The sequence below is a fragment of the Pteronotus mesoamericanus genome, unplaced genomic scaffold (genome assembly GCF_021234165.1).
Source record: "Pteronotus mesoamericanus isolate MK-2021 breed Mesoamerican mustached bat unplaced genomic scaffold, CSHL_Meso_final contig_64, whole genome shotgun sequence".
NCBI lineage: Eukaryota > Metazoa > Chordata > Mammalia > Chiroptera > Mormoopidae > Pteronotus > Pteronotus mesoamericanus.
In genome coordinates, this window is record NW_026555224.1 from 5,803,844 (window position 1) to 5,831,577 (window position 27,734).

At 42.2% G+C, this 27,734-nt stretch overlaps 1 protein-coding gene and 1 pseudogene across 3 annotated transcripts in view; one reads left to right on the forward strand and one right to left on the reverse strand.

Moving 5' to 3' along the window:
• The window catches only part of DCUN1D3 (defective in cullin neddylation 1 domain containing 3), a 52,862-nt gene that overhangs the window by 13,231 nt on the left and 11,897 nt on the right, over positions 1–27,734 (forward strand). The window lies entirely within an intron of this gene.
• Positions 17,709–19,653, reverse strand: LOC129076785 (HIG1 domain family member 2A-like; annotated as a pseudogene).

Consider the following 27,734-nt stretch of genomic DNA (forward strand, 5'->3'; position numbering starts at 1 on the left):
GAGGGACTTTTTTTTTTTTTTCTTTTTGAATGAATACTGGATTTTTTTTTAATTTTTATATACCAAACCACATTTTATTTATTCCCCCCCAAGCATTTATTTATTTATTTATTTTTTAAATACATTTGTCTCTGCCTCCGCCCCACCACTTTCCCTTGCCCCCTCCCTCCTTCCCTCCCTCAGCTCTTCCCCTTTGGTTTTGTCCATGAGTCCTTCTATATGTTCCTTGACTTTCCCCTTCCCTTCCCTTTCCCTGCCCCCCCCTTCCCTCTTGTCTCTGTTGATTTCTTTTCCTTTCAGTGTTGCTGGTCATATTTTCCTTGCATCTTTGTATTGTTGGTTAGGTTCCACTTATAGGTGAGATCATATGGTATTTGATTTCGCCCCCTGGCTTATTTCGCTTAGCATAATGTTCTCCAGTTCCATCCATGCTGTCACGAAGTTTAGTAGTTCTTTTTTTTCTTTCTGCTGCGTAGTATTCCATTGTGTATATGTACCATCACTTTTTGATCCAATCACCTACTGATGGGCATTTAGGTTGCTTCCAACACTTGGCTATTGTCAGTTGTGCTGCTATGAACATTGGGGTGCATAGGTTCTTTTGTATTGGCGTTTTGGTATTCTTAGGGTATAGTCCCAGCAGGGGAATCACTGGATCAAAAGGCAGTTCCATTTTCAGCTTCTGAGGAAATTCCAAACTGCCTTCCACAGTGGCTGCACCAGTCTGCATTCCCACCAACAGTGGACTAGGGTTCCCTTTTCTCCACAGCGTCGCCAGCACCTGTTGTTTGTGGATCTGTTTATGATGGCCATTCTGACTGGTGTGAGGTGGTACCTCATGGTGGTTTTGATCTGCATTTCTCTGATGGCTAGTGATGCTGAGCATCCTTTCAAATGCCTCTGGGCCCTCTGTATCTCCTCCTTGGAAAAGCATCTGCCCAGGTCGTAGGCCCATTTTTTGATTGGATCGTTTGTCTTCTTGCAGTGGAGTTGAGTGAGTTCTTTATATATCTTGGAGATCAAACCTCTATCTGATGTATCATTAGCGAATATATTTTCCCATAGGGTTGGCTCCCTTTTCATTTTGCTGATGTTTTCTTTTGCCATGCAGAAGCTCCTTATTTTGATGAGGTCCCACTTGTTTATTCTTTCCTTTATGTCCCTTGCTTTAGGAGAAATATCAGTGAAAAAGTTGCTGAGTGGGATATCTGAGAGTTTCCTACCAATGTTCACCTCTGGGACTTCTATGGTGTTGCGACTTATATTTAAGTCTGTTATCCATCTTGAGTTTATTTTTGTGTATGGTGTCAGCTGATGATGCAATTTCAAATTTTTGCATGTAGCCGTCCAGCTCTCCAAACACCATTTGTTGAAGAGGCTATTATTTCTCCATTTTATGCTTCTGCCCCCTTTGTCAAATATTAGATGTCCATAGACACCTGGGCTTATTTCTGGGCTTTCTATTCTGTTCCACTGGTCTATGAGTCTGTTCTTGTGCCAGTACCAGTTTGTTTTGAGTATAGTGGCTTTGTAGTAGAGTTTGATGTCTGGTATCGTGATCCCTCCTACTTTGTGTTTCTTTCTCAAAATTGCTGCGGCTATTCGGGGTCGTTTATGGTTCCATATAAATTTTTGAAATGTCTGTTCTATTTCTGTGAAATACGTCATTGGTATCTTAATAGGGATTGCGTTGAGTCTATAAATTGCTTTGGGTAGTATGGACATTTGGATGATATTAATTCTTCCAATGCATGAGCACGGTATATGCTTCCATTTATTTGTGTCTTCCTTAATTTCTTTTTTCAATGTTGTATAGATTTCTGCGTACAGGTCTTTTGTGTCTTTGGTTAAATTTATGCCTAGGTACTTTATTTTTCTTTTTGGTGTATCGAATAGTATTTTTTCTCTGATTTCTTCTTCTTCTATTGCATTGCTGGTGTACAAAAATGCCTTTGATTTCTGAATGTTGACTTTGTATGCTGCTGTTTTGCCAAATTCACTTATTAGGTTTGAGGAGTTTTTTGGTAGAGTCTACAGGGTTCTCTATGTACACTATCATGTCATCTGTAAACAATGATACCTTTACTTCCTCCTTTCCTATTTGGATGCCTTTTATCTCTTTCTCTTGTCTGACCACTGTGGCTAGGACTTCCAATACGATGTTGAAAAGAAGCGGTGAGAGCGGACATCCTTGGCGTGTTCCCGATCGTAGTGGGAAAGCTTTCAGCTTTTGCCCGTTGAGTATGATATTGGCTGTAGGTTTTTCATATATGGCCTTTATTACGTTGAGGAATGCCCCATTTATTCCCATTTTGCTGAGTGTTTTGATCATAAATGGGTGCTTGCTTATCGAATGCTTTTTCTGCATCTATCAAGATGATCATGTAAGTTTTGTCTTTTCTTTTATTTATGTGATGTATCACGTTTACTGATTTGCGTATATTGAATGATCCCTGCATCCCTGGGATGAATCCCACTTGATCGTGGTGGATAATCTTTTGAAGGTATTGCTGGATGCGGTTTGCCAATATTTTGTTGAGGATTTTAACATCTACGTTCATCAGCGAAATTGGCCTGTAGTTTTCTTTCTTTGTAGGGTCTTTATCTGATTTTGGGATCAGGGTGATGCTGGCCTCATAGAAAGAGTCTGGGAGTCTTCCCTCCTCCTGGATTTTTTGGAATAGTCTTTCCTTACAGGAGTTAGCTCTTCCTTAAATGTTTTTAAATTCTCCTGTGAAACCGTCCGGCCCTGGGCTTTTGTGTGCCGGGAGTTTCTTGATGACTGCTTCAATTTCCCCAGCTGTTATCGGTCTGTTCAAGCTTTCTGTTTCTTCCTCCTTCAGTGCTGGAAGATTATCCTTTTCTAAAAATTTGTCCATTTCATCTAGATTTTCAAATTTCTTGGCATATAATTGTCCATAGTATTTTCTGACGATCCTTTGTATTTCTGTGGTATCAGTTATTTCTCCTCTTTCATTTCTGATATTATAAATTTGGGTCCTCTCCCTTTTTTTCTTGATGAGTCTGCTTAAAGGCTTGTCAGTTTTATTAATCTTTTCAAAGAACCGGCTTCTGGATTGGTTGATCCTCTGAATTGTTCTTTTCGTCTCTGTGTCATCAGTTCTGCTCTAATCTTGACTATTTCCTTCCTTCTCCTTGCTCTGGGGTTTATTTGTTGTTGTTTCTCCAGTTCTTGAAGTTGTAGTGTTAGGTCTTTTATTTGAAATGTTTCTATCTTTTTTAGGTAAGCCTGTATTGCTACGAACTTCCCTCTCAGGACTGCCTTTGCCGTGTCCCATAGGTTTTGGACTGTTGTCTGTTCATTTTCATGTGTTTCCAGAAATTTTTTGATGTCTTCTCTTATCTCATTATTGACCCATTCATCGTTTAATAGTGTACTGTTCAGTCTCCTTGAGTTTGCAAGTTTTTGAAGTTTCTCTTTGAGGTTGATTTCCAGTTTCAATCCCTTGTGGTCCGAGAAAAAGTTTGGTATTATTTCAATTTTCCTGAATTTGCTGAGGTTTGCTTTGTGTCCTATCATGTGGTCTATCTTTGAAAAACTGCCATGAGCATTTGAAAAGAAAGTGTAATTTTCTTCTTTGGGATGTAAGGTTCTATATATGTTAGTTAAGTCTCTTTGATTCAGTGTGTCATTCAGGGCCACAATATGTTTATTAACGTTTTGTTTGGAAGATCTGTCCATTTTTGACAGTGGGGTGTTGAAATCCCCTACTATCAGTGTGTTGCTGTTCATATCTTCTTTGAAGTCATCCAACAAATTCCTTATAAACTGGAGGCTCCTATATTGGAGCATATAAGTTTATAATGTTGATGTCTTCTTTATATATTCTTCCTTTAAGTATTATAAAGTGCCCCTCTGGGTCTCTCTTTATGGCCTTTGTTTTGAAATCTTCTTTGTCTGATACAAGTGTGGCAACCCCGGCCTTTTTCTCATGCCCATTTGCTTGGAATATTTTTTTCCATCACTTTACTTTCAATCTGTGTAGGTCTCTTGCTCTGAGGTGGGTCTCTTGTAGACAGCATATGTGTGGGTCATGTTTTCTTATCCATTCAGCTACCCTGCATCTTTTGATTGGGGCATTTAGTCCATTCACATTGAGGGATATTACTGATAAAAACTTACTCATCTTTTCTCTTTGTACCTGTGTTCCTCTCTCTCTCATTCTTTTCCTTCATCTGCTTAAACCAGACCCCTTAGCATATCTTGGAGTGCTGGTTTGGTAGAGATGTATTCTTTTAGTCTTCTCTTGTCTGGGAAACACTGTATTTCCCCTTCTATTTTAATGGAGAGCCTAGCTGGGTAGAGCAGCCTTGGCTGTAGGCCCTTGTTTTTCATGGCTTGGAATATTTGTTGCCATTCCCTTCTGGCTTGCAGTGTTTCTGTTGAGAAGTCAGCTCCTAGGCGTATCGGGGCCCCCTTGTATGTTACTTTCACCTTCTCCCTTGCTGCCTTGAGGATTCTCTCTTTGTCTTTGACATTTGCCATTTAATGATGATGTGTCTTGGAGTGGACCTCCTTGAGTCCCTCTTGAGTGGGATCCTCTGTACCTCCTGGATCCATGAGAGCCTTTCTCTCCTCAAACTAGGGAAATTTTCCATCATTACTTTTTCGAGGAGGTTCTCTATCCCTTGCTCCTCTTCTTCTCCTTCTGGTATCCCTATTATATGGATATTATTGCGTTTCAGGTTGTCCTGCATTTCCCTAAATTCCTCTTCATTCTTTTTCAGTCGTTTTTCCATTTCTTGTTCTTTCTGGGAGCTTCTTTCTACCTTGTCCTCCATCTCACTGATTCGATCCCAGGCTTCATCCAGCCTGCTTTGGATTCCTTCTACTGTGTTCTTCAATTCAGAAATGGTATTTTTCATATCCTCTTGTGTTTTCTTGATAGTGTCTATGTCCTTTTCCAGGCTGATACAGTTTACTGTAAGATCCTGGTAGTTTCTCTGCAGTTTCTCATAGTTCTCTTTGAGCTGGCTGAGCTCATGGAGCTTTCTTAGAACCATTGTTTTGAATTCAGTATCTGGTAGTTCCCTTGCCTCTATTTCATTTAGCTCTTTCTGTGTGGAGTCCCCTTCTCCACTCATTTGGGGGGAACTTCTTTTTCTTCCCATTTTTGTGAGAGTCTGTTAAGTATTTTTGTCCTTTACTTTTCTTTCTGGGCCTACCTCTGATGATGTCAGTTGTTGACCCTATAGGGGCTTGTGTTGTTTGTTTGAGCCTTCTAGCAGTCTAATACCTGTGTCTGTCTCCTCCTTGGAGCATCTCTGTGACCTCTTTGGTCAGGGCTGGGCTATTTTTTGGGATCTCTCTGCACTCTCATGCGGGTTCCTTGAGCGCGCTCCCAGTGTGGCAGGATCCCCGGCCTGCCTTGGCTGACATGTGCTTGCCCCAGACCAGGGTACTTACTCGCGACCTCGCTTACTCATCTGGCCCCCCTGGCTGGCGAGTTCCGCAGCACTGGTCAGTTCAGGGTGTTCTATTGTGTATTTTCCCCGCTTTTGTCTCTTTGGGTGCGTTGCTTGCCCTCACCAAATGGGGACTACGGAAATGGGAGGAAGTCAGCTCCAGGACTCTCTGGTTAATCCTGTCTCTGGTCTCTCCTCCAGGGACTCTGGGCAGCTCTACTAATTTTGTGGGCCGCTCAGCAATCGCGGGCGGGCGGGTCAATTTACGCCTGCCCTTGCCGCTCTGTGCACTCCCTCGCAGGCCGCATCGGTGCCAGTCTTTGGGAGGCCTTGCCGGCCGGTTAAAGCATTCACCAGCCCACGTGGGTCACACACACGCTCGCCAACGCTCGCCAACCCTCACCAGTCACTCGGCACAATTGTGCACGCCTGCACTGGGTGTTTTGGGGGTGTCTATGTGTGCTTTTCGGCTTTTGGCTCTTTAGGGGTGTGGCGTCTTCCCGTGCAATGGAGACTAAGACAAGGAGAAGGAGTCGGGACTCCCCGGTTCCTCCTCCCGTTCTTTCCCCAATGCCTCCGTTTCTAGTCTCTCTTCAGGGGCCTCCGGGCAGTTCCTTGACCACTTCGGGCAGGTTCCACCCCCTGTGTGGACTCCGTTTCAATTGCAGGCAGTCTGGTTCCTGTGCGCCCCTCTTCTGCCTCTTTGGGGGCGCGCCTTTCCAGCCCACAATGGAGGCTACAGAACGGGGAGGGAGTCGGGACTCCCCAGTTCCTCCTCCCGTTCTTTCCCCAATGCCTTTGTCTCCAGTCTCTCCTCAAGGCTCTCCCAGCCAGTCTGCACTCAGCCCCGCAGCTCACACCCGTACAAGCTGTGTGCGGAGCGCACAAAAGGCAGGTTAATTGATTCCCTCCTGCTTGAGCCAGATGGTAGCTGCAGAGTGGTAGGCGTGCCATCACTGGGGCTGCACCGGCTGCTGTGTCAGTTCTCTTCACAAAGTTTTCCTCACCAGTCTTTTCCCAGGCACCAGCCCAGCCTGTTGCCGCCTCTACCCAGAGATCAAGGAGGGTGGCTGCCACTGCAACATTTGCGTTTTCCCTTTAAAGGTCTCTTTGCATCCCCAGCCACCTGTCTCTGGCAGAGAGCATCCCTAAGCTTTTTGGGGTTGCGTTTTGTCTGTCATTTCTTGGCTTTAGCTGCTGTAGTTTAGGGGTTCCTGTTTATGATTCAGACCCCGTTCTTCTCAGGGGAAGCTAACTGGCTGTTTCTGTGTCCCTCTGGTGCCAGTGCCCATGGGCACCCAGCCCACCCTCTCGAGCCTCCACTGCACTTCTCACCCGTTGGGATGTGTGAGAGTCGAATCCGCTGTCCGCGGCACCAAGGCTCCTCTCCCACTATAGCTCCTCTCGCACTATTGGTCCACTGCTTTCCAGGTGATAACTCCCTTATTTAGTTGCAATTCCAGTTTGGTTTTGGGAGGAGGTCAGCGTGACTCCCATTCAGTCCTCCGCCATCTTCTCTCTCCGGAAGTGCCTTCTAAGTTATCGGTTGAGTTGGTTTTAATGTGGAACTTTTTTAAATTTTTTTTTTTATGAGGTTGTTGATTATGTCATTTCAACAATTCTCTCACTCCAACCGAGTGTCCAGCAACAATTCAATTCAGTTCTAACACAGACTACTTGGAGTTTGTGTTGACCCCACAAGTTAATCACTTAGTCTCACAAGATTGCCCCACTTCAGATACTAGCTGTGAGTCGCAGATAATGCCAAGTTACCTGGACTTCTGCCTGACAGACTGTTTGGGGGTTCCCACGGTACCTGTCTCCCCGGTTGGATGATTTGCTAGAGCATGTGATACTCAGAACTCAGGAAAGCAAGGTATTTGGGATTACAGTTTCATTGGCAGGGATACAACTCAGGGACAGTCAAATGGAAGAAGGTGCATAGGGCAATGTAGGAATTGGAAGCACAGAGCTTCCATTTCACCTCTGGGCATACAGCCTGCCAGCACCTGGGTGTGTTCATCAACCCCAAAGTTCCCTTAGCCTTGTTCAGTTTCAGCTGTGGTTCCTGTATATAGGCACAGTTGATAAAACACTGGCAATTGGTGATTGAACTTCAGCCATCTTTCCCTCCCCTGTTGTCTGGAGGTGGCACAGAAAGTGTCCACCTTCTAAACCTGTGCCTGCTCTTTCTGGTGTGGTCAGCCCTTCTTTTGGGTCCCACCAAGTCACATCCTTAGCCTGAACTCCATTGTGGTCCTTATGAATATCAAAGGCCTCTCCTATCAGTAAGGAAGTTCCAAGGATTTTAGGAGCTTTAGTTGGAACTGGGGACAAAGACCAAGTATGCTTTTTATTATACCACATTATTACTCCAGAATGGTACATGTTCTTGAACTTCACAATTGCACTAGCTCTAGATCTCCATAATGCAAGAATCTCATTTTATAAGATACTGGGTATACAGCCCTAGCTGGGGTGGCTCAGTGAATTGAGCACAGGCTTGTGAAGTGAAAGGCAGCTGATTCAATTCCCAGTCAGGGCGCAAGTCAGGGCACATGCCTAGGTTGCAGGCCAGGTCCCCAGTTGGGGGTGTGCGAGAGGCAACCTATCCATGCACCTCTCGCACTTCAATGTTTCTTTCTCTTTCTTTCCCCCTCCCTTCCCCTCTCTAAAAAATAAATAAAATATTTTTTAATAAAAGATATTAGGTATACAGAATTCATGTTTTCTTTTAGTGATTTTAAAAACAGTTGGCTATGCATAGTGCATTGGTTAAGAGTGTCAAGCAATAGTCAATTTGAGTCTGAGTGAACTCTATCACCTACTTGTTGCTTGACTTTGGACAAGCTGCTTAACATCTCTAAGCCTCATTTCCTTTAAGTATAAAGTGAGGATAATCACAGTAGATAGTTTTGTTGATTCAATAAGGTAGTGCATTTGAAGGATATGGCACAGTGCCTGGTATATAATTAAAAATTTAATAACATTAGTTCTTATTAGCTACATGCATGCATAGCTAAGCTCGCCTGGACTGGCAGCTCCCAAAAACTTGATCATTTTTTCTCCCTTTGTAGGGGGATGTATGGCACAGTGTATGAAATATTGCTAGGCACACAGTAGACACAGGTTTTCTGTCACTTGAAAATAAAACCTGCTCTGGGTATCTGGGAAATAGGGAAATGGCTCTGTAATGGAAACTTCCAGCCTGTTTTCAAAGCTAGCCTAAAACCCAGAGATGGAAAATCTTTCTCCTGAAATCCTATGGAACATGCAAGGTGTAGAAATAGGGGCAGGACAGGGGACAGGGTGCGGGTTCACGGTCTAGGATTCTACCAAATCAAAAAAAAAATGGGACACTGATTCAGAAGGTGTTTTTGTTGTTGGCAGTGTGCTTTGAGGTTCATTGAGTTGGGCAAAACCACATGAGACTTTGGGAATGACAGACTTATTTCAGCTGGTCCAGACAGTCTTTGAGAATGGGTTGTCCGATACCATGTTGTGTGACTTGCAGCATTTGGGACTACACTGTGGAAAAGCAGTATGGAGTTACCTCAGAAAATTAAAATTGTTCTCTGCCTTATGACCCAGCAGTTCCATTTTTGGAAGTACTTGTATATCCAAGGAAACTCAAAACACTAATTCAAAAGAACATTATTTTTACCACTATGTTCATTGCAGCATTATTTTACAATAGCCAAGATTTGGAAGCAGTCCATCAGTAGATGAGTGGGTAAAAAAGCTATGGTACACAATGAAATTCTGTTCAGCCGTAAACAAGATGGAAATCTTATCCTTTGTGACAGCATGAATGGACCTGGAGAGCATTACTCTAAGTGAAATTAGCCAGTCAGAGAAAGACATACACACATATGATTTCATTTATATGTGGAATATAATAAAAGAATCTAACAAAATAGGAGCAGACACTAGACTGAGACTAGACTGACAATAACAGAGACTAGACTGACAACTGTCAGAGGGGAAATGGTAGAGAGGCTGGGTGAAAAAGGTGAAGGGATTAAGCAAAAAAAAAGAAAAACCTCTTAGACAACAGCATGGTGATGGGGGAAGGTAAAAAAGGGTAAAAGGGGGTTAAATGGTGATAGAAAGACTTGGGGGATGATGAACACACAGCACAACATAGAGATGATGTGTTGTAGAATTATACCCCTGAAAACTATGTAATTTTATTAGCCAATGTAAACCCAATAAATTCAATTAAAAAAAATTGGGACTAACTCAGTTTCTCAGTGCTACATTTTTTGTGTATGTGCTGCTTGAAAGAACACTCAAGAGTGTTCGTTGTACTGTTGATGGTATGTGAGATGATTTTGGGGTGGTACTTGAACACTTTTCATTTACTGTTCTGCATTTTTATGTGTATTAAGGAAAACACAATTAGCATATCAGATCTTTGACCTCCAAGGATAGTGATTCTTAGGATCATACTACAATGGATATTTTTTTAATGCTTTTAAGAAAAGTTTTAAATGAACAATCATTGGGGTGTTAAACGGATATGTAAGATCATAAAGGTTGTGTTGGAGTGGTTAACATTTCTAAGATTCAGTAATTCTGGTGCAGTGCCCCACTTTCATGAAGTCTTCATGGGCATGGACACAGTGTGGAAAGACCAGTTGGATTTATTGAGTGGATTTAAAGATTAGGCCAACTTTAGCAAATGGACAAATTTCTATTTGTGCATTTATGGTGAAAAATACCCATAAGTAGATTATGTAGAATTTAAAATATGGTAGATGTTAGTAGTGTAGCTTTTTTTTATATCAAAAATGAATAATACCGCTTTCACTTTCACTATTAGCAGTTTCCCCATAGCCTGGAGTGATCCTCAGTCCCTTCCATCCTTTGGTGTTAGAACACGCCGTGGTAGAAGTTAGTGTTCTGACTTTTGGGTGGGACAAAAAGCCACTCCTCTCCTAATACATGCCCCAGTACATAATAACCTGTGCATTACTTCTTGTTCGAAACTGCTTTAAAGATACAATGGGATATGAGTCCTAAAGCAAAGTCAAATATTGAGGCAGTCTTTATTTAAAATTTCATTTCATTGTCTGTCATATAACCGATAACAGCATAGTGGGGTCCTGAGAAGTAAAACAAGCAGTCAGAAATGAAACGGACTGTTGTGAGTGATGCTTTCTTTTTAAATAAAGCCCCAGAATAAAATTGAAGTCTCAATTGTGTAATAGTAGTTAAGAAATCTGCTTCCAGACGTAGTCTTAGGTTTCCTAACATTATTTTATTTTAAGCTTTAATTACCTGTGTTCCCTTGACATTTTCTGTGTATCCTGACACTATAATGTTTTATTATCTACATTTGATTGTTGGCCTGTGGTCTACAAGTGATTTTGTTCTATAGTTACATCAGCATTAAGGGCCATGCATCTGGTATAATGTTTCAAATTGTGGTTTAAAAAATTGCTGTAAAGACGGTTCCAGGTCTGTCATCTTTCTGCACCATGTGTTTATCTAGTCAAAATAATTAAAACGGAGTACAGCAGTGACAGTGGTGTGGCCCAAGGTTTTTATCCTCCTTTGTTGATTTAATACAAAATTTCTACATGATTTTATAATGAGAAACTCTGAGTTTTCCCACCTACGGTAGAATCTACTGTTATAAGCCACAAACCCTCCTACTTTCTAAATTTTGGTTTTGTTTTTCATACTGTCTTGTCTCCTGAGAGAAGTGGTGAGCTGTATTATTTGGTGCATTGGGAAAGGGAAAAAGTCTTTACTTGAGGCTATATTTTGCAGGATTAAAAATCTCTTCTCACTAAAATCTATTTCATGACATTCATCCTTTGCACAGACCCACAAGACCTCCTTACAGAAGGTAGATGTCAGGTTTCTGAAACCATTCATTTCCCTTGGCACAGATGTTAGTCATTATTTATAGACAGTTGCTGGTAAGTCTGGAGAAATTGGTGGGGGTTGGAGGGGAATGGGTGGGAGTTGTGACATTTGCCCTTGGTCTGTAGATAGGATTTGCAAAGCCATAGTGAGGTTGTTCATTTCCTTCTCTTCTTGGAAATTGACATGGGGATCAAAGAGTCTTGGTTAAGATCTCCTGTGGGCCGCTGAGTAGTTGGACCTAGGAAGATGAGAGCCACAGGAAAGAATATTCTTTCCCTCTCATACAAATAACTATTTTCATGGCAGTATAATGTCCATGTATAAGTATTCAAGACCACACATTTGAAAATATTAAATATAACTTAGATCAAAATAAGAGATGTACAAACATAGTGGTGGAGTCAGACCTTCTTCAGCCATTCTTACATGTTTCCCACACTACTCGCTCTGGTCTTCTCAAGACAAACTAACCTTGTAATTTATCTGCAGCCTTTTCACTTCTAAAATAAAGCCCTTTCAGGTTGTTGGGAACTGGGGATTTCATGTTTACTCCAAGTAAAAAAGTAAAAATGTGTAATTGAAGACTTTCTTTAACCCTTCCTTTAAACCTCTCCAGGCAAAGAACCTATATTGCTTAATTTATCTGAGTATTTGCATTTCTAAGTTTCCAGCTCACAGCCATTTGCTTGGTCTGGCAGAAAGAGATAATAAAAATTTATGTAACAGGTAAAAACCTGTCTGGTTGCTTTTTCCACATTTGGAGGGGAGCAGTTTTTCCTTTCCTATGAGCAGTGCAGCCTAAGCTCTCCCTCTTTCTGGTTTCTAGCTTTACTATTTGCATACAGTACTTAAATTGACTCATTCAATCCCAAGCTCTGAGGGTCTCCAGTATTTAGTACTTCTGATCACCTGTGTAAGCAAAAAAGTTTTTGATTACAATAGCAGCTTAATAGAACACAGTTTTTAAAAACACACTTTTAACAGTACTCAAACTTTCCCTATAGATACAAGTTTTTTTTCCTAAGAACCAGACTGTTGTAGTTCTCAAGTTCGATGTATGTGAGCAATGAACCAGCTTTCTCAGACAGAATATGGATCATTCATGGGGGACTTCTGAAACTCAAAACCAGCCTTATAAGCTAGAAAAATTTGGCCTCCAAATTTAAGTTACTATTGAATTCAAACTGAAGTATATATATTCTGAATTTTTCTTAAGGACTGATCCTAGGATTTGATACATGATGTGTCAGGAAAAAGAAATATTTTTATGTGTGCTAGCTGTATACTCCAATGAATCTGTGTGCCTCTTGTGGGTCTTGTTTTTAAGGACATTTATGATGTGGTAGGAAAACACACCTAATGATTACATACATAAGAACAATTAGAAAATGAAAAGCCAGTACTAAAAAGTGTAAGTGCTGTCATGGAAGGTGCAGAAGGACAGAGATGTTCTAGGACAGGAGAGGAGTTCTGTAGGAGGTAAAGTCTGAACTGGGCTTGAAAGACAAACACTAGAGAATAAGGAGACCTTCCAAGCAGAGGTGAGGTAACAGCATGTGTAAAACTACAGTGGCACAAGGGGCCAAGGCATCTTGGGAATGGCAGATGTTTCAGGATGCCTGAGGAATGTGGAATGAAACGGAAAATGACAGTAGAGGCCAAATTCAGAAGGGCCTTGTGTGCTTTGTTGATTTTGGATTTTATTGTATAGGTGAAGGGAACTATTAAATAATGGCATACTCCCTTGGAGCATGTGCATGGGTATGTGTATGTTTTACCAGTCCAGTGGAAGAGATTGGAGAGATTGGAAAGGTAGATTAAATTATTTGTCAGGCTACTACAGTAAAGATGGCAGGGGTCTGACCCGTAGAATTACTGAGGAGTTAGAATTTGCAAAGTTTGTCTGAGTTTGATACAAGTTAATTGCTTGCATGTTCCGCATGGGTCAGTAGGCTGACGGGTGCTTGCTTTATACAGTCACTTAGAGAGCCAGGCTGATGTACCTTCAACTGTCATGGACTCTCTCTTGGCCCCTGTGACAGGGAACAAAATGGCTGGGATGCCACATGTCAGCTCTGTGCTTGGTTTTGGAAATTCTTAGGTATCACATTGGCTCAAAATAGGCATATTTCCCTACCTAACGAAAAAGAAGCTGGGAAACTAGGGGAGCAGATGAAATGTTTGGTGAGCTCTGTCTGTGCTACACTGTAGGAACTTGAGTAAGATGCTTTATTTCTGAGCTCATTTCTCATCTGTAAAAGGGAAATATCAGTAGTACCAATCTCATAGAGCAACTGTGGGGATTAACTGCTTTCAACAGCTATAAAATGCCTAGTGCTGTACTAGCACAGTGAAGCCTTTGGAGAAAGTCTTTTAAGTTTGATCTTGAGATTTTCTTACTATGTGTCATTATCTAACTAGTAGGCTATAACCAACAATTAAACATTAACCAAAAAGAAAAAGCATAGAATGCATCATAGAAGCGAGAGTGGGTGCTGCTGCAAGAAACTTAGGGAGTTCTACATGTATTGATATATGTGCATTTGGTCAGCATGTAAAGTGTTCTTCTCACTGAAGGTTGCGGATAGAGTTTGAAAGACACTGATCTAGTTCAGTCTCTCATTTTGCAGCAACCGAAAGACTTATGCATACCACACATACCACACAAATGCATACCACACAAAGTGTACCCAATTCTATTGTAGTACACTTTTTTCTGAAAGTGCCAGTTTAAACTTCCAGATTTTTAAAAAGGATTAACCTTAATTTTTGAGAAAAAGTGAAACATGCATTTGAATTTTAGCTTTGCCACTTGGTAGCTGTATGCCCTTAGGCAAGTTACTTACACTTTCTGTGCCTCTGTTCTCTCATCTATAAAATTGTGATGACAATACCTAACTCATAGGGTATTATTTATTGTTGGGTTGTGGGATTAGTTGATATATGTAAAATCTTTTGAAAACATGCTGGTATATAGTAAACTTTATGTAAATATTTGTGGACATGATCATGTAAAACAGGCTAGTAATGTGCACGTAGGTAGATCTACCCAGTGCATTAGGCATATAATAGGTGTTATTTTTCATTTGATACTTTAGAAAGTGTTGTTTGGTGTCACTTAGCCCTTTTCACGACGTTACCATACACACACTCCCTGCCTTCTTGGGACTAGCAATTTAAGACACTGTCATTGAAACAGTGCCGCTCTTTCTGTTCTCCATACTTGTCATTTTCGACTGTCTGCTTGGGAGCCATGAATGTTTATGTTCTATAGGAGTAAATAATGTACAGCGCATTTAAGCCTTGAATGCATAATAGAAACATTATTATAATAAAATGTCATAATAGATTATTTTTAAAATTCAGTCAGAACTTATTAATGAAATATTTTTCTTTCCTCTATTTATAAAAGTTTTGGGGCTGGAAGAAGGAAGTATCAAAGTTGTTTTTAAGATTGTGAGGTTGACTTCCCTTGCAATGAGTAGTTGATGTCAGCAGACTGATGTGCAGTGAGAATACTGTGCTTTTTGCTGGACCAGTAGGGGATGCTGACTCTACCTTCTACTCTGATACTGAGTGGTACTCTGGGTGAATAGGAGCTAATCCTGGCTGCCTGGCAGAAGTGGATTTGTTACATAATTTATGGTACCCAGAAGCCCTATGGGGAGGTCTTTATTATCTTAATATCATGACGGTATCCATTTAGGCCTGAAGATTAATTTTTTTTCTCATCTAGGTCCACCAGAGTGATTCTCGTAACTGAAAGTGTAGCAACTTACTGTTAAATGCCTGTACTTGGCTCTTGTTTTGACAAAAGGTATGTTAATCAGGAATAGGTGTTAGAAATTCAGAGATGTTTCACTTAGTGATTTATTAATAGCTTAGAAGGTTTTTTTTCCTTGTTAAACCGATTTAATTTCTGAAAAATGAGTCATGTTTAGGGTTTCAAACATTTCCTCTTTGACTAGTCTCAAAAAAGGTATATTAATGTTTCTATCTTGTCGGTTGCTATAGCTATTCATTTGTGTCACTCCTGCCACTCCTGAAGCAAATGTCACTTTGGTTTTCCATTATCTGACACCAGTGGACTACTTAGTTCTATTACTGTGGCTACCCACTATGAAACAAGCCTGCAGTACTTTTTTGACTCACTGAGGAATGTGGTAGTGTGATTCCTTCCCCATCTACCAGTGCTTAAACGTCTAATTTTCAATGTATTGTGCTAAAACAAACTTCTAATTCTGGCTTTCTTCTTTAAGTCTGAGACCTAAAATTCGAATCTTTCTTTTTGTAAAATATTCTCCAGAAAAGTCACCAGTATTGCTATCCCAAATATTATTACTAGGCCAGGGGGTGAGGGGAACAGGAGCTGGTTGTTTCATGGGGAGAGCAGAATGTTGTGGACCTGCCAGCCAGTGGAGGTGGAGTCTGTCCTTTGCTTTTTGGTGGCTGCATCTGGCTTTGATGGCCCTGATTAGGACTTTAGTTCTTGGCCTTTTCTTGCTGTCATCTGAGACATAGCCCATTGTTTCCAGTGGTTCTAAAGAGATGGAGGACCTTGATGGTCCATATCTCTTATCCTCTTTGATAAGGGTGCCTGCTTCAGCCCTTAGTTAAAAGCCTCTCTGTTATCAGACAAATTTAGTAACTATGAGTGGAATATGTTACAATATTTCAGGGTATAAAACTAGCTGTGAGTCCTTTGACTCAGTATGCATTATTCAGAAAAGCTGCTGGCTTTTGCTCTGACATCTGCAGACACCTTGAGAGTGGGCTGCCTTTGTTAACTGAGGTAGAAAAGAGGCAATTCAGACCAGCACCAGAGAGTCTCTCATTGGGGCTCACCCACTGGCAAACCCGGGAGCACCCTGAGATGCCATGTAACCATGGCTTCACTACACTCTCCGGACTTCTCCTTGCTAACAGAGGTGGGACTGATGGCCATTATTAATGTGAATTTTCTCCAAGGGACTGAGGTGCAGGTCAAAGGTGGCATGACAGATGAACATCTCCCTATTTTAACCTCACAGTTTGGCTTTTGCTCTGTTTGAGGTGAAAGTCGGCTTAAGCAAGGAGAGGAGGAACACATACTGCTGGCCGAGAAGCTATGCTGGTATTACATCTGGGAACTGATGAGGTGGGCAGTGCTGGGAGGAGAGGGTCCAGGAGAAACTGAACCTTAGGAACCAGTTCTTGAGATGGGAAATGAGGAACCTTCAGGGCTCCACTCTCTTTGCTGTTGAGTATTTGGTAACATTGTCATATAATCACAATCGGTATGTCATTAAGAAAATCCTAAGGAAGAGAAAATACAGATTTATAGAAAAAAAAATCCAGGTAAGTGGACTCACGCAGTTTAAACCCATGTTCAGTGGTCAGCTATACTAAATAACTGCTAGGAACAGTGTTCATTTATTTAGTCATGAGTTAAGACATTTGAAGTATATTGACTAGTGCTTTCTACAGAAATACCCAGCATATATATATCAGTGATTATTATCTATTTAACAGCTATTTATCAAACTTATGTAGCATAGCTGAGGTACACAGGATCAAGAATAGGACAGATAAAACTCCCTGTTCCTGTGGCACTCACCTTCTGGTAGGAGGAACAGACAATGAGTCATTCAACAAGTAAGAATTTCAGAGACTGAGAGAGGCCTGTGCTATGAAGAAATAAAGTACTGTGCTGGATCAGAGTGAGACAGTTCTTTAAATTCATTGGATAGGGAATGAATGCATCTCAGCGTTTGCTCTGAGACCCATTTGATACCAAGGACCCTCTGCTTTCCCTAACCTCCAGGAAATGGAGGCACAGGGTGATTAGGTGTATGCTGGGGCATGGCAGAGCTTGGCTGGACAAGCCCAGTCATTCTGCACCTATAGCGTGCCCTTCCAGGAGGTGCAGGCCACAGGGCCAACTGGTGTTGAGTGGAAGGAGGGCAGGGCCGCAGTACAGGTGAAGTCCTTCTGCCTCGGAGAAGCTGTGCATTATTTCATGGTCCCCAGTCACAGGACACAAAGTCTGAGTTGTGAGTATGAGTGTGTGTTGGGGTCCAAAGCTGTGTTCACATTTTTGAAGGTATTGATGACCAAAAGAGCTGATGGTACTGCTGCCTGATTTTAGGATTTTCTTTTTTTTCCCTTCTTCTTCAAGTGCATCGAAGTTTATTAAGTAGGGAGTGGAGAAGGTGCGGCAGAAATAGAAGTATGCAACACCCCAACAGAACGGAACTTAAGATTCCTGAAAAAAAAAAAAATCAGGTACTCAGTTGGCCACTTCCTCCCCCATTGACACAGGGGCTTGTCAGGGAAGAAGAGGGAATGACCCCGGTGGCAGGACTGGTAGTTGCTCCTGGGCCTGGGAATGAAGTCTGCAGAGCTTTCAAGGCCAGCCTGCGGGCTCAGGGTCGAGATTTAAGATTAAATGGAGCCAAACCCAGTGCAATGAAGCCCTGAGTGGTGATCCGAGTGCACATCATGAGCTGGGAGAGCTGGCTCTGACCCTGGTGAAAGCAAAAGAGGCCATAGGTGAAGATGGCCACCGTGCCCAGGCAGCCTGTGGGTACCATTGGGTTCTCATGAGTCTTGCAAAGGAACTTTTCCTTGAAGCATTCCTGATTGCTGTAGACACTGGGGCTAAAACCCTTGATGATTGGGGGCTGCAATGGTTCAAAGGGTGCTTTTGGAGTCACAGGGCCAGGAGTCGTGTGTCTGGGTCAACAAGTAGCCTGAGAAAATGGGTATTGTAAACTCCGCTTCCTACTGAAGTCAAGAAAGGGGCTGATTTTAGCTTCTCGGGTTTTTCTTTTTGTTTTTGTTTTTAAATAGGGCCTTGCTGTTGGCACAGAGGGTGTTTTTTAATGATTTTTAAATTTTTTTTATTGTAGTTTTTCCATTACCATTTATCCCCCTACACCGTCTTCCGGCACAGAGTTTTAATAGACAGGATTGCTTGCAATGGCCATTAGGTGGCGGCAGCTTTGGCAGGAATGGGGCAGGGTCTGGGCCAGGATCATCAGATGTCCTACTTTGCCAAGCCTCTAACACCACTGTGCCAGCTGTCGGGTCTAGAGCTCTGTTTTGATTTAATTATCTGCTTATCTTTACACATGTTATTGTACTCTTTAGCCATAGGCGCACACATTTGAGAAGTCAGTAACTGTTCTATTGGGGCCTCAAGTTTCAACCTACAGGGTACATTATTTCCAATAAAGACACAGACAAGAGCATTTCCTGTCACTGACTTCAAAACCTGAATACTTTCTAAACAGCCTTTTTAGTACCTGAAACCAAAGAGAAATTGTTTCAGTAATAGAATTGAAACCAAGAGGGTAGCCAAGTTCTGGTCAGATCTAGTCTTTCAGTTTCATAGGATGTGGCTGAGATCAAATTTACCTGTTAACAGCTGGAAGATTGGTTATATTGTTACTGCACAAGGAGACTTCAAGGAGTTCTTGCTTTACAGCCTTTCATGTGGCATCTGAGTGCTGGGAGGAGGTTTCTCCTTTGGAACCTAAAGATGAGAGAAAATGTATACACAGCAGACTAAAGCAGCTGTATACCTGCTTGAAGGAGACCTAAGACTGCAAATATTGAAACTGGGAAGATTATTTTAGCTCATTTGCTATATTATCTTGTAAATAGCATCCTAATGGCCCAGCTGTAATAGAATTTTACAGTTTGCACAGGTTTGGTGTCACTGGTCCTAGTGTTCAGATAAGGGTTCCCTTGAATGTACTGGGTTGAAATTGTGGCCCTTTATGTTGGTTCCAGTTTTGTGAATCAGAATGTCCAGGTATCAGATCTCTTCTCTTTGTTCTCTAAATAGAAGAGATATGAGTGACAGCACTTGTGTCTTGGTAGGAATTCCTTTTGTTACAGAAAACCTGACATTTGGCTTATGCAGAAGAGGAGAGTTTATTGGCTTATATACCTGAAGTTTAGGCTTTAAACAGACTTTAGGCACAGTTGGATTCAGGGTGAAAATAATGCCTTCAAAACTCATTTTCTCTTTGTCACTTGGTGGTATTTTATTCTTGGGTTCCACTGTAAGAAGCTACCATTTAACCCTTTAATAGGCATTATTTTCCCTGGTGGCTCTTTCTGATGAGAGGAGTGTAGCAGCTCCAACCTCCTGTGCTTGCAGTTCTTAATTCACTCTGGCTGGCTAAGGTCACCTGTCTATCCCTGACCCAGTCATTGAAGCTGGGGGCATGTGAGGTTTTGGTGGGCCTGAGTCACATGGTCCGTAATGAACCCCACCCTACCGTTTGGCCAAGAGTGAGCGAGAGGGATCTTCTGATGAAGAGCTTGGATGCTGGGGAGGCTGAAGAGTCTATGCTGCATGCAGTAGTAGCCCTGGCTTTAGTCTGAAGCTAGAAAGCCCATATAATAAGTTTGTGGGCCATGTGATAAGCTAAGCCAGCATATTAACCAATTCCAGGGGTCCCACAGTTCTATTTTTTTTTTACTTTTTAAATCCAGTGTGAGGATATGTTACTGATTTTAGAGAGAGAGAGGGAAACATCAACGTGAGAGAGAAACATAGATTGGTTGCCTCTCATATGTGCCCTGACCAGGGATCAAACCTGCAACTATTTGGTGTACAGGATGATGCTCCAACCAACTGAGCCACTGGGCCAGGGCCCACAGTTCTATTTCCAGCAAGCCTCATGCTTCCCGGGAATGTGATTTCCCTCAGGTTCTGTCTGGTACATTGGCCAGACCCTTCTATCCCTGATGCTAAACCTATATAATAAAGGGACTAGTGTTCATCAGAACTTAAGGTAGGAATCATCATTTCTTTTCTTTCCTTTTTTCTTTCTTTTTTTTTCTTTTTTCTTTTTTTGTGGGGGCAAGAGGGAGGTTGATTTCCTTTTGAAAGAATAAATTTTGGAAATTCAGACGTAAGTGAAAGGTGTCCTTATGGTTAATCTCTTTCTGCCCCTCCACCCCTGCCCCTATCATTATTTGCCAACACTGCCTTGCATTTCTTGGAGCTAGAACCATTGGATTTGTCAGCCTTTCTGATGTGATTTACAGTGAAGCAAGTGGTTTCCTTCTTTACCTGTTTTTCATCTTCCTTTGGCAGTTTGATATTTTTCCTTAAAGATAATATCTTAGTGTGCTTTGGGCAAGGATTTTTGTTAAATGAAATGTAATTAAGTGGCCAATATTACAAGATGATGTTGGGAGAAATACTACAATACACTGTCTTCATGTGAGCTGTCACTACTTTTTTGGAATTCACTTTGGATTATTTATATAATTTTTTTGTATGTCCTTTGATTTGTTGGTTTCACTTCTAGAAATTTATTCTCAGGAAATAATTGTAAAGGTTTCAGTTTATTAGCTCCATATCCTATTTATTATCCCAGTATTGTCTAATAATGTGATTAAATTAACAAATTGTGGTACCCCAATTCAGTGGAAGACTTATCTGACTATTAAATATGTTTTAAAAGAGTCAACCCTTTTGCACCCCCTTTGCCATGCAGCACCAAATTTTTGACAGATTGAATAGTAGGGTATAGTCTATGGGTTACATGAAATGGCTAGTATTGGTAGTAATGCTAGTACTACCATTGAATTGCTGCTCTTTTGAAAGCATTATATGGGATGAGAATGTTGATATACAAAAGCGTCAGTGGAAAAGTTAGCAAAATAGGATGTACACTACAACCCCAGTTTTGTGTAAAAGTTCCATGTGCATAATATGTACATGCATGGGTGCCATCCATGTGTACTCATAGAAGAGACTGTGTATAGACTCCCAAGTATTTATTGTGGGTGGTGGGTTACTAGGGGACTTTATTTTCTTTATACTTTGTATTTTCTAAACTTTATATAACAACATGGAATGCTTCTGAATTTGGCAGCAGGAGAGAAAGCCTGAGCCGCCTCCCTCCTGACTAGGTTACTGGGGTCGTTGAAAACAGATATTCTTTGATTGTACAGGTCTTTTTTCTGTACCTCTTCTGCTTCCCTCTGACTATGCATTAACAGTCAGCTACCATCACAGGTATCTAGGAAGAAATTGGTATATGTGGCCATAATGGATTTGGGTTTTTTTTCCTTAAAGAATTAGCAAACATTTTAAGAGATTATGAGTTACTGTGTGGTGAATCTGAGGCCTACTTAGAGGAAATGTGGCTCTGGGAATCTGATGGAGACATTCGTGGTCACTCACATACCCCTTTAAGATATGTGGATGTAGGCATTTGTCATCTTTGCGTGGGTTTCCTTCCTCATCTTTTGATTCATTTCACAATTTCATTTCTTTGGCTTAGATGCAAAAAGCAACTGTCATCTCCAGTTAACTAATTTTCAGTCAGTTGCTGACAACTGAATTCCTGAAAAGGTGACTGAAAAGTGAATAGTTGATGTGGTAATTGGGTATTTGAGGTTTAATCATCTGCAATGGGCGTGGCTGGAATCCACAAACTAACTGGAAGCAGAGAATTTGTGCCTGGTCAGTGGTCTCCCTTCCCCTGGGCCCATCGTGGCTGTCTGCTGGGTAAGAAGATAAGCTCCAACCATAAAACCAGAGACAAAGTGTGGCAGATGTGCCGTTTTTATTATGGTGCCATGCAGCACACATGCAGTACAGCCCAGCCCTCTGGTTTTAAATGGGAGTAACAGAAGAGGATGGGGAAGAAGCAAATTGTGACCAGCCTAAGACTCTGTGCCCTCAGTGGGGCTGTCTGCATAGAAGTAGGTAGTGTGACAGCAAAAAATATATCAAGTATGGGTCAGTAAAGTGATATGGCCCCTTGTGGGGTATGTTGAGTTATGTGGGATTAATCATATAGCTCAGTTTTGGAGCCCAGAGACCCAAAAGGCTTTATGATTTGCTATTTGGAAATTTCATAGTGCATGTGTGTGTTGGTTTGGTTGTATTTGGCAAGTAGTATTTGTTTTAGCAGCCCACACTGGCTGCAGCCCTCAGGTCTTAACTGGATAGATACTCTTATTAGTGCATTTGAAGTATGCAAGGTAAGGGACAGTAAGAACATGTTAAAAAGAAAAGAAAAACTACTCTGTGTAAACCTGGTTGGTCTTAGGAACTAAGATTATTTTACAGAAACATAACCAATTGGTTTATCTTCTTCAAAACTTTTCTTCCACTCTCCCTTCATCTTCCTTCTTTCCTTTTTTTTTATTTCCACTTTTAAGATTGATTGTAGAAAGTCATGTGTTCCTACCAACCCTAATTACAACTCCTGCCTTGGCTTGCTGCTGCAGTACATTTTAGAACCAAAAGCCATTTTAAGGCATGAAAATAGCAGCAAATAGATCAATCCTGTATGCTTTAGAAGAGAGAACGGCTTCCCCTCCCAAGTTGCTCTGGGTAAGACCTAATTTCCAAAAATGGTTTTATAAGTCCCAAGTTCCTGGTGAGATCAAGTGACTGCATTTAAAATAGCCTTCCTTCTCCTTACTTTTGCAAATTTACTTTCTAGGAAGTAACTTACAAATAGATACCATCCAGTCCCAACCTTTTATCCTTTGGTGGTTCAGTCTTTGCAGCTGCCTGGTAAGATCAGGAGCTCTCATGATCTTGGCTCTGAGACTCCCCAGAGGCATGGCTGCTGCTGCACTGCTGCCCTGGTGGCCTGAGAAGAGCTGAGGAACTCATGTACTCATGTTTCCTGGCCTTTGAGTGTCTAGCAGATAGAGTAGGAAATAAAAACATGCACCTGAGTGGCCGTAACTGTTTAGTTGAAAGTTGGAAAGATGGGTTTCTTATTGCTGACAAGCACCAGCAACTGTCAGCGGTTCCTTGCTTCTGAATAGACTCTAGGTAGGAACGAATGAGAAGGGTAGATTGGACCAGTCCCTTCTTTCAGGGAAGCCTTGCTGAAACTGACACTGGTGTTTGGTGCTAGAATTTGTCTCCTGCTTTTAGTTGCTCATTTCCCAAGGGTGTTCCTTTAGCAGCCAGCACAACATTCCTCTGAGTGGTTGGGCTTCCTGACCAAACCAGTGGCAGTATGGAGCCAGCTTGCCCTGGTCTGTTTTCCATATGTCAGGGCCTATTGCTGACCCTGTAGAGATCAAACTAAGATGATTAAGGAGAAAGAAGGAAAGTTGGAACAGCAGGGTAATTTTTCATTACTTGTTCAGATTGCTGTATCCCTGCTTTCACTCTCCTTTTGGTCTTATTTTCTGTTGGCTCTGATAGGCTTGGGCATGAAGTGTGAGAGCCGTTCACTAAGTAGGAAAGTGCTTGTCCTCAGAAGGCTTGCAAATTTAGAACTTTATCCTCTTTGGGTGACAAAAAAATAAAAGTAATCCCACAATAGTCCAGACCCCGTATTTCAATGCTAGCATCCCAGAAACTCAGAGAGGCTAAGTGACTTGTTCAAGGGTACACATTGCTTAGGGAGATCCCAGACCAGAGCTGAAGGTTTCCTGGGAGTTGACTCTGTCCCTGTTGACTCAGTACCTCTGGAGAACACCCATGTGTTGATGTATCTTTTCTTTTTGGGCATTATCATCTCCTTAGGGGAAAGGTATATCCTGGCATACATCCTAGCAGACAGAGAACAGAGTAAGACCAGTGAAGTGGAATGGCGAGTTTAGAATCAGACACTTGGGCTGGGATCCTTTTTCCTTTATAGACTGGTGTACGACCTTCAGCCAAATCCCTTAACCTCTATTCAGTTTCCCCTCTGTAAAAGGAAGATTATATTCTCTTCCTCATAGGGTTGTAGTGGGTCAAATATGACAATTTATGTCAGTCTTCTCAATGAATATATGTAATTTAAAAGATACTGCTATCAATACATATTTTAAAATCACCTCTCAACATGGACCAACTGGATATGCCCTTTGCCTCCTTCCTTTTCATTTCTTGCTCCAGTCATTGAAGGATTCGGGATAGGCCTTGGGGTCTGACAGACTGGTTCCATTTCCTAGTCCCAATGCTGAGAAGTGAAGAAACTTGTTTCCTAACGTGTCCAAGCTTTGACAGTCTCAGTGGTTGTGAGGTGTGAAGGTGAGGATGTGTATGACGTGAACAGCCCATGTTCCACAACTGTTAGTTCCTCGTCAGTCCCTCAACCTTTCTGTAACAGGAGTTTACACTCGTCTCTCCTTTTTCTGTCTCCCTTTACACTGTGTCTTTGTGTGGCTTAGCTCTTAATGGTCATTCAGTTCCCCAAGAGGTGAGTCTTTGTCAACAAGAGACAGTAAGTCCTAGAAGACGGGGACTAGTCGGATTGTCACGTCACAGAACTCCCTGAGAGATGGAAGCAGCTTCCTGATTGCTCTTTGGGCCAGACCACTCACAGGGATTGCAGCCTCTGGGACTGCCCTCAGCCCATCAATGCCACCATGCCCAGGAACAGCAACCTGGGCTGGCCCAGGGGAGGAAGGAGGCTGGAGGCTGATTTGCAGAGAGGGAGGGAGGGAAGGAGGAAGAAACCGCTGGAGCTGAAATTGAAAGAGGAAACCTGGAGACTGATCTTGATTCAGCATAGGCTGAGCAGTTACTGTTTCCATCTTTCAGGTAAACCACAAGCTACAACTTTTTTTTTCCTGTATCCTTTCTGCCTTTCCTTTCTCCCCACCCTTCCTTGTCCCTAGCTTCATTCAGCTCATTTTTGCCACTTACAGAAGGAGGGAGCTGTCGGTCACCCACTGTGAGGAGAGCTGCTGTGGGCACCTGGGGAGTCCTGCACACCTGCCTGCCCCGGCAGAGTGGGATGACCACAGAAAAGAGCACTGTTACACAAGGGAGGTTTGCTTCTGTCATAGACTTTCTGATATTAACAACTATAGTAAAGGCTAACAATGGCTGTGTCTTTTCCATGATTCAGGTAGTGCGCAGAGCATTTTACATGGATTATCTCATTTACTGCACCCACCAGTCCTTGAGGTCCAGCTGTCCAATTTTAAACTTAAGCTGCTAAAGCCACATAGCTGGTTCCATCCCCATGACTCAGATCCAGGTTTCTCTGCCCACAGAACACACCCTTTTAATTTTTCTACTCCTCTTTCTTCCTCTCTACATAGCTCCTTGACACTGGTGTGCCACCACCTTTTTTCCTATGAAATGGGGGTAATGGCTTCCCAGAGCTACATATTTTTGTATCTGTTACAATGTACTAACAAATACAGAGTGGTATTCATTAATACTGATGCTGTTACTGATGACATTTCACTCTGGAGTGCTCACACTGTTCACTTCAGAGACTTTGAAGGACTGACTGGGAAGGCATTTCTATTGAATGAGTATAAATGAGTAGCTAGAAATCCTGTCCTCTGCGAACTAACAGCCCTGGGACTAAGTGGAAAGGGAAGGACTCTGGAACTAGCTGGAAGCTTGCCCAACTGAAAAGGGAATGACCAGCGATTCAGAATGTCCATCAGGGATAGCCAATACCTAGCTTGAATTTTATTCAGAATCTGTCACAAGGAGTATTATTCTATGGAGAAATTGATACCCATATATTTCTGGGCAGTGGTGCCTTTGCTCAAAGGGTCAGTGCTATGGTTCAAGGGACGGTTTTTGAATAAGACCCAAGTGCATGAGTCGAGGAGGGGGGCGGGGTTGGTGTCCTGGCAGGGCCTGGGGAAGCAGTAGCCTGAAGCCCATTGTTCAGATGGGACAAGCTGGGGCTTCTATTAGGCTAACCAGATACCACTTGGCTAATAGTTGTCATATTAAATGGTTTTAGGAGGTATGTGACAGGTACCCTTTATTTGCATTTCCTGACTGGATCCTTATAACAGTGAAGCAGATAACATCTTGCAAGTTGAGGAAATTCAAGTTTCAATCAGGGTCAGACACCAGTGGCAGAGCTGGAGCTCTGAACCATACTAGTGGGCTGAAGCTTCACAGAGTTAGGGCCTCTGGAACCACTTTAGTCCCTACCTCTAGGAGGCTGAGCCTAAGGGCATCTGGCCTATCAGGATCACCAAGTGCTCGCCTGGGAGAGGGTGATAAGGAGGACACCTTCCTTGAGCACTGGTCACAGACCACATGTTTGTTCTCTTTCCAGTGGGCTGGCTGATGGAAAGACTTGCTGCTCAGGGATTGTGTGGTCTTTCCTGAGCTCGGGACCCATCTGTTTGTGGGCTTTCTCTAGGTGCACTGATAAAGGTCATGGTTTCTCAAGCTAGACATACTATGTTTTGTGTTTGTGATGTTGGGTAATTAGCTTAGTGCCTCAGTTTTCCTGTCTTTAAATGGGGTTGTGGTAAGGATATATGAGTTTTAATGTCCATACTGTGTTTTCTTAGCATAGTGTCTGCTATGATATCAAGTGTTCAATAATTGATAACTGCTGTTATTAGTTATTAGCCAACAGCTAGTGGGACTAGGGAAAATTTCAACTGTAAAATACTTAAAGAAGTTTGGCCAGCCTGGGACCCAGGGTTGGGCACTGTGGCTGAGCCTGGGGAAAGCATGGGAGCAGAACTAGAAGGTAGACACAATAGAAGCAAGCCAATTGACTAGTCAGGCAGCTGTCCTCACCATCATATCTGAAAACATTTTCTTCTGTCCTGAGCCTACCACTTGCCTCAACACTCAGCTGGAATGGGGGTATTTCAAAGATGGGACCAGGTTGAAAGAGAGGGATGTAATGCTGGCACTTGCTGATTGATCATTTGTTTAAATTGATTCCCTCCCCACCCCCCGCCACCTTTTTCTGATCTGCTTGGCATGTTAAAAGCTTTCGGGTTTCCTCTGGTTCTGCTGTGTCAGATCATCAAAGATGCTCTTAAATTGGAGGACTGAATGGGTAAATGGAATTTGGGTCTTTTTGGTAAGCCCAACTTTTTCCCCCCTACCTGAGGGCCTTGGCACCAGGGTTTGGAGGAAGCTGGTACAATGAAACATCCATCTGGTGGGGGGATGGGTGAGTGGTCTAGAGTAGGTGAGTCAGAGGGAGGCCAGGAAATCCTCTTACCCTGCCTGGTACCTGGGTCTCCCTTAAGTAGCAGGAGCTGAGCAACGAACCGTGGTGAGTCAGTGCTCTGGGAATTAGAGCTGCCAGTCTACAAGCATGGAGGGGAGGGTGAAGTTTGGGTCTTTTGTTTCCGTCTGTGCTGTAGTCTTTGGGAACACAAATCTGGAAACCAGACCCACCACATGTTATATTCCTGCCTGTTTAGAGAAAATTCAGCTTGAACAGTTGCTTCCTTTATATGCTTAATAAGCTATGCTTTTGTCTTAGGTGTTAAACTCTTCTTAAAGCACAAAAAGACTTTAAAAAAATACTTATGAGGGTCTGTCATTTTCTACATCAAAAACGCTTTAAGGATTTCAGTTTGTTTTTTGAAGCCTAAGTGAAACTGTGAGTCTTTTGAGGGCATGCATAGACATAAACATGTATCTGTTCATTTATTCTTTTTGAGGGTGGAGAATTGGACACACCCTTATACAATGACTCTCCAGTAACTACAGGAATGATTCT